A 7422-nucleotide genomic window follows, 5' to 3' on the forward strand; every position below is an offset into this window, starting at 1 on the left:
TCAACACATCATAGGTACACAGAATCATCTGGTACTGGGCTCATCACTTATGGTTAAAACAATCTTTCCAGGACAACACAATATCAGGGATGTCATACTCAATGACATATTTTTGTAGTTAGGAGGTTTCTCACGACCTCCCTACTCAAAACGCCACTCACTATTGTGATGTTTCAAATCCCTCTATATTCCACCCACCTACCCCACTCTTTGTCCCACTTCCTCAGACACCCACGGCTTTGGTACCCCACTTTTAATATTTGTGAATTTCTATATAATTTTAAAATTGTAAAGGAAATTAAAATGAATAGTTTATTAATTGTTTTAAAGGAAATATATATATATATATATATATATATATATATATATATATATATATATATATATATATATATATATATATATATATATATATATTAATTATTATGTATGTGTGTTTAACTTTTTTTATTAAGTTTATTTTTTATATTTGTTAAAAGTGTATACGAAATCTTTATTTTTAAAAATTAATTTTATTATTTAATATATGTAATATTCATTATATGATATATATATATAGAAATCAATATTTTTTACATCTCTAATTTTTACATCGATATTCTGTGAACACTACATTTCTCAGTTACTTTTTCCAACACAAACCAGCTGATGTCATTTTCTTTGTGGTTCTTTTCCATAAAATAGCCCACAAAAGGGGCTCCTTGTTTCTTATTTCTAACAGCTGACTTATGTTTATTAATCCTTTCTCTCAGTTCCTGATGTCTTTCACCTACATAAACCTTATTGCAGGGGCATACCTGGAGGTATACTATATTTTCTATCCTACAGTTGGCCATATGGTGTGCATAGAGGTTTACTCTGTGACATGTAATACTTGGGCCACACAGGCAGGATGAGCAAATGCTACACCCCCACCTCATGAAGAATATGCTACACCCCCACCTCGTGAATTAAGCACTACTACATACCCATTGCAGCATGATTGGAGCACCTTATGCCCAATATCACAAAACACACACTTATGCTGCATCTCACCCTATACTCTTTCACTTACGCATAACAAACACAGTAGATATCTATTCATCCACTAGTATAGTAGATTATGTTTTGTAAGGAGTAGGAAAGCACTCTTTAAATTCCAGAACAATACATTGCAATGTGTGCACTAGAATGTCTAGCATAGTTGTGTTGTAAAGCTACTGTAGGACATTAAAAACGGTGTTTTTCTCAGGACAAGCAGTGTTAGACCTGTCTAGAGAAATACACTCTCTCATCAGCATGATTGGTGAAAATGCTTCAATGTTATGTATCATGACTGACCTGTGTAGCACTTGCACCTTGTAAGGAAATGCCACTTTATGCATGATCACCCCCAAAGATGTGGACTGATGCTGCTGGTGTTTCAACTCTCAGAGTACAGTGAGGCCTGATTACCAGACCTCATTGCCAGTACTCTGACCCATAAAGTGTACATTTAATTGGGTTATACCCAGTTGGATTAAGTTAACTTACTTGTAAGGCCCTAGTATATGATACCAAGGGTTCCCATGGCCTGTAAGTTAATGCAGCACTTATTGTGCCACCTGCAGTGTGGCAAAGCAAAAATGTGTCTCCCAGCCTGCCACTGCAGACTGGACAAGCAGTATAAACTGCTCACTTGACTTTGCTATTTAAACTAAAGTTAAGTTCAAACCTTTCTTTTATATATATAAGTCATCCCTATAGCATACCTATTGAGTTCTAAGGCAGGGAGCTGTATATTTAAAAAAAGTATGACATGTATGATTATGTGTCCAAACAGTAAACCCCTCAAATTATTATTTTTACTGTGGAAAGGCTACTAGCCCCATTTACAAGAACAAGGTTACATGCTTGTAACTCAGTTGAATTTAATATAGCTTTTGAGTAAATGCAACTTTTAGAAAGTTGCCACTCTGTTGCCCAAGTTTTCCAGTGGCCATTCCCAGATGCTGGCCACAAGACGGCTTTCAGCTCTCCTAGGGAGAAGTGTGAATGAATCCCAGGAAAGTGAATAATAGAGGCCTGCTCCTGGAAGAGTTGGATCTCTTCCTTGCCAGAAGCTGTACAGGGTGCGAGCATAAATGACAAGAGAGGGGTTTCTCTCTTGTTCTGGTAGACGGGTTGGAGTTGGTAATAAAGAAGGGAAACAGTTGTTGAACTGGTTTTCCCATGGATGTGTAGTCATCAGGTAGCCACACCTCTAGGGTGGGCTACCGAGCTCCCCACACTGAAAGAAAAGTTCAGCCATCCTAAGAATTGGCAGAATAGTGCACTCTAGATGCCATACACTGCAGGAGGGGACCTGGTAGCCAATTGGCTCGGAACTGGCTTATCCCTGACATCACTTTCTGGGCATAAATATCACACCCCCGGACTCCTGACCTCAAATATCTACTGGGCTGAAAAGAGGACCGAGGAAGAGTACTCTGCTGTTCCCTTGTCCTGGCAAGAGAGGCTGCACCATCGATTGGACTGCACCTCCTGATCCTTGGGACAACAAAGAAAGGACTGTGCCTGTGGTGACTGACTCAAGGAAAAGTTGCACACGTACGAGTTGAACTTCAAGCTGGCTAACTTTTTGTTACAGCTGAAGGGCTACAAAAACTGAAGAAGCCTACTTTGGCTAGTCAGTAACCACAATCGCTAGATCGCCACTGACTGTCGACATGCAGCATAGGAGAACAAGTCCTGGCGCTCAAAAGCTGCACCCGCGTCTGGTCGACCTGGTAGAACTGTCACAGTGCAGTTTGGCCACACAAGGACACTAGCATTTACCATAGGGAATTGCTGGTTTCGTGTGACCGGAGACCAGTTGCCCAGTGGTAACTGGACTTTTTCGGAACCCACCATGACATCGAGGAACATTGGCCGCTATGGACAAAGTTGCCCCACCAGGACCGTCAAACGAGGAGTAGCCCAAAGAAATCGACTGCACAGCATCTTCAGCATCCTGTACCCAATGCATTAGACCACTCCAATGATGTCCATGATAGTTCACCCATAGAACCTGGAACTGGACCTGAGAATGCTCTAGTGACAAGGTAACTGTCCTATGAATCCTTACTGGCTCCCCTGACCTACTCCCTGCCAGAGTTAGTTGCCCAAAGCAGGCTGGCATACCTGAACACATTTTTATAAGTTTTCCAAAGTTTCCGCTTACTGCTGTAGTTACCATTGCTTGTTGACATTTTAATTGAAAAGCAGTGATTTATGTTTTACTTAAAGATCTGTTTTCCAGAACCCACCAGTGGGTTTTGTTTGTTTTGGTGTCTAAAAATTAATTAAAAAACGATTTATTTTTACAAATCGATGTTGGAGTTCTTTTATGTTTTCTGACTTTCTTATTTCATTGTTTTGGCACATCTAAAAGCTTTACAATTTTTCCTTTGTTTAAGCCAGACTGCTTGAAGCCACAGCTACATGTTTTACAAATGAGCCTGACTGGACCCAAATCGGTATTTTGAGTGCATTACACTTTGATGTCTCACAACCACATTGCATCCCACTCTCCTCACACACTGATAGTATGGCCTCCCCCCACCCACCCCCCCAACAAGCTGGTCATGTGTATGACTAGTGGACCTTCTTTCTTCTGCTCAGTCACACATCTTGAGAAAAGTACATATTGCCTATGGAACTGTGAATCTGACTCTTTGGCTTTATTATTGACCCAGTAATCTGAACTTGCTTTTAGTTTCACATTATTCCCTGAGTAAAGGTTCTAGCATTCAATAGTTCAGCAGGTGCAATGACAGCAGAACTGTGATGTGTGAGTGAGTGACTCCATCTCAGCTATGGATCTTGTGGCCCATGTGTGACACTGGAGATTCATGGGGTGCTGCCCTGCGTCGATTTCCCAGTAGTTTCTGTTTTTCTCTCACTAACCTAAAAAATGTTGTCCCCCCCCACAGAGGGCCCTTCTCATTGCCATACTTGAGACTGCATCGCTGTGCTCTGTGTCGAGAATCCCAATTTCTGTTCATAGACCTGCTACTTCCCTCATCACCTGGGTTTTGTGATGACTCCTGATGGTGGGAGCATGATTACTGGTTAAAGCCTTCTGAGGGAGATATCTATCGGCCTCTGTGGTGTAAAAGATTTACCCAATGCCCATGAGCTAATGCCCTATATATTCATAATGTGGAACATTTATGGAGGGTGATTGTGTTTTACGTTTTATTGTATTGCATTATTTTTATAGTGTGTGATACCATTGACAGGGTTGCAAAGCTCTCCAATTTTCATTGTATTCTTGGGGGCGGTTTCGCTGTAGGATGAAAAGAGTATTAGTTGTAGTTTGACCTCAATGCGAGGTGTTGGGTGAGATAGGTGAGCTTTGGAGAAGTTCTTTAGCCATAGAATGACACCGTTGTTGGGTTAGGCATGAAAAGTTACAGAAAGCGTAAGCATAGATGCAATTGCTCAAGTCAATACTTACCATATTCAGGGACGTCTGTATCATACAGCAGGTACCCCAATGACGTAGGTCAGTGATTTGAAAGGAAATATACTGTAAAGTCTACCCAGGATGGACAGAAGCCCAAGCCCCTTTTGGAACTGTAAAGTAACTGGAGAATTCTATATGTAGTCCACCCAGAAGTGACATAAGCCCAAGCCCTCTTTAAACAGTTATGCAGCTTGAGAATACTATAAGCCAGTGATACACAACGTTCGGCCTTCCTGACGTTTACATGCGGCCTGCTCATCAACAGCAGTACTGGGCAGCTATTCACTCGATTCTGCACTAACATTAAAAAGATGTTAAATATTCAGGGAAGCCTTTATTTAAAGGTTAATTGAAGTTAAAGAAAGAAAGTGTCTGGATTTTCCTGCACCACTTAACTTTAGGAACACCTTTACTTTCAAAGCCATCTTGCACCAAAAGTGCATTACCCCCAGGTCCCTCCGTCCTCGACACCTTCATACTAACAAGTGGAGATAACCATCTCCTGACAGAAAAAAAAAACAAGAGGAATGCTGGGACACTAATACTGCCCCTCCCCCCGGGAGTACATAAGCAGTACTTACCCAGCAGACCTCCCTGTTCTTTTTTTCTGTCTTCGACAGATTGGATGGTGTGCTGGTGCTGCTCCTGCTGGGCTTGAGTGGTGGTGCTTCTCTTCTTCCCCCCGCCCAGCTGCCTGGCTGTGTGGGCGTGGGGTTCTCCTGGACTGCCTCCTGGCCTGCCGGGCTTGCTGGGAGTCAGTCTCTACTTGGAGCCGGTGTTCTGCTGTGCACTTCGTGCGCCTGCCGGTCCTTTGCGGCTGGGGCTGGAGTTCCCGGGAAGTTGCTTCCGGGTCACGAGCTCGTCTTCCCGAGCTTGGCCGGGGAATCGTGCCTCACTGGATGGGCTCCTGCTGTTCCTGGCTGTGGTGTTGGTGGAGTGGGGGCCTTGTTCCTGGGGTTGGCCCCTACTCTGGGTGAGTCCCGCTTGCGGGGTTTTTCCTTGCTTCTGGCATGCGTCAGCTACTTTGCACTGTGTTGCTGGACGCGCTGTGTTTCTGTGCCGATCTTTCTCCCCCCGTACATGGCAATGTGATGTCTGTACTGTCTGAGTTTTGCTCAAGCTTCCAGCTGTTGTTGCTGTCTTTTGCTGGTTACCTGCGAGGGTGGAGTGCGGCTTGCTGAGGTCCGGACTGGCGGTACGCTCCTGCTTGTGGGTGATTTCCTTCTTTTTGGATTACTTCTACAGAGTTCTTCGTTTGTGATGTCCATGTGCTTCATTACAGGCTCCAGGACTGCCGCTTTCCGATCCCCGAGTTGCCACGTCTCAGCTGTCATCGGCCCGGTTCTATGCCTCTGAGGCCCCCGCCCTGGGACATCACCCCGTGGGGAATCCCGTCAGTGTAATGGTCATGGCATGCCTTCCTAGGCATGTGAGAACATACATGCGTCAATATCGGGTTCCGACTCATAAATGCCTTGTATATGCTAAATGAAGTATGTAATTACTCTCGGGCTGCCTGGGTTTCGGGGCTGGTTCTGCTCTCCGGGACCTTTGGCTCGCTGTTATGTATCCTGTGAGGGCTGAGGTTCTCACGGGGCAGGGATTCGTTTCTGCAAGTTGCTGTCTCTGAGTCCTACTGTGGCATGTTTTCGATTCATGACGCCTGTTTTCTGTTCAGGTCGGGGTCGCGCTGCGTGGTGAGTATAGCATGGCGGACAGAGCGACTGACTCCTGTGCACCGGGCTCGGTGTTCGATCCCCAGCGGCAGCTCTTCCCCGTGTAACACTGGGCATTTGCTCGCCTTCCCTCCCCGAGGGCCCCCAGCACCTTGTGGCCATAAGGTTGTTCTGCTGGGTGCTGCGGCATGCTTTTTGAGGGTCGGGGCTGGTGGCATGGGTACTGGTACGCCAGCCTCGTGCCTCTTGTGACTATGTGTGTGTATATGTTATGTAGGCAGGGTTTTGATCCTTTCATGCGTTTCGTTTGGCCACCTGTGTCGTCAATGCTGGGGCTGCCGCTCCTTTTCTATTGGGTGTCCTGGGCGAGGTGCCTCCGCCTTTCCCTGGCATGTCCTTTTTGCTGCCTTTGAGGCATGGGGCGCTGGGGTGTCTACTTCCTGGACTGCTGGTGTTTCTGTTTTTCTCACATTTGCGGTTGGGGCCTTGTTGTGTTGTTGGCCCCCGCTCCTGATGTTTCCCCCCTTTTTTCTTCTGGAAAATAAAAGATGGTAGGCTAGCCTTCTGGACGAAGGCAGGACGCTGAGCGGAGACTCCTGGAGATGCCGGGGATTGAACCCGGGGCCTCATGCATGCGATGCATGCGCTCTGCCACTGAGCTACATCCCCTCGACTGCAAATGATTCGCCCCCTTTTCTTCTTCTGGGTGTCTCGTGGACTCTTCCTGGACGTGGGGGCTGGCTGTCCTTCTGGCTGTGCCGTGTTTAGGCGTCAGGGTCTCCTGGGGTGCATGTGTTGGGCGCTGTGCTTCGTTCCCTCTTCTTTTTTGGGTGGTCGTGCTGCTGCCACAGGTGCCTGCGCTGCTTGCTTCCTGTGTGTGCTCAGTGGCGGGTGCTCCTGTGTGCTTGTGGTGCTCAGACGCACTGGTGTTCTCTGCTGCCCCCCCCTCCCGCGGTGCGTGGGTGTCTGGTGGGTGCTGGTCGGTCGGGCGCTGGGTTCCTGTGCTCCTCTTTTTGGTCTGAGGGGTCACTTTTCTGTTCCAGGCCTGCTGCCTTGCCGCCTGCCCGCCCCGGTTCTTGTCTGTTCTCTGGGGGCAGGCGTGTCGTGGGGCTTCTCGCTTTGGCCCCCTTCTTCGGGTTGTGCCCCTGCTCTTGGCCGCTCGGGCTTGGGGATTTTCCCCTCCGGGGTTGGCGTGGGCTGCCTTCTCCTTGGGTGACTTTGTCTCCGCTGTGGGCTGGCTGTTGTGGCCTTGTTCCGATGGTGTGTCCTGGTTCTTCG

The 7422-nt window shown here is 46.7% G+C and overlaps 1 non-coding gene across 1 annotated transcript; it reads right to left on the minus strand.

The window, feature by feature from the left end:
• Window positions 1–6741: 6741 nt before the first annotated feature.
• On the minus strand, window positions 6742–6813 carry TRNAA-CGC (transfer RNA alanine (anticodon CGC)). Its single transcript has one exon. It is a non-coding gene; the product is annotated as a tRNA-Ala (tRNA).
• Window positions 6814–7422: the final 609 nt, after the last annotated feature.

Source organism: Lissotriton vulgaris, chromosome 2_1 (genome assembly GCF_964263255.1).
Source record: "Lissotriton vulgaris chromosome 2_1, aLisVul1.2, whole genome shotgun sequence".
Taxonomy (NCBI): Eukaryota; Metazoa; Chordata; class Amphibia; order Caudata; family Salamandridae; genus Lissotriton; species Lissotriton vulgaris.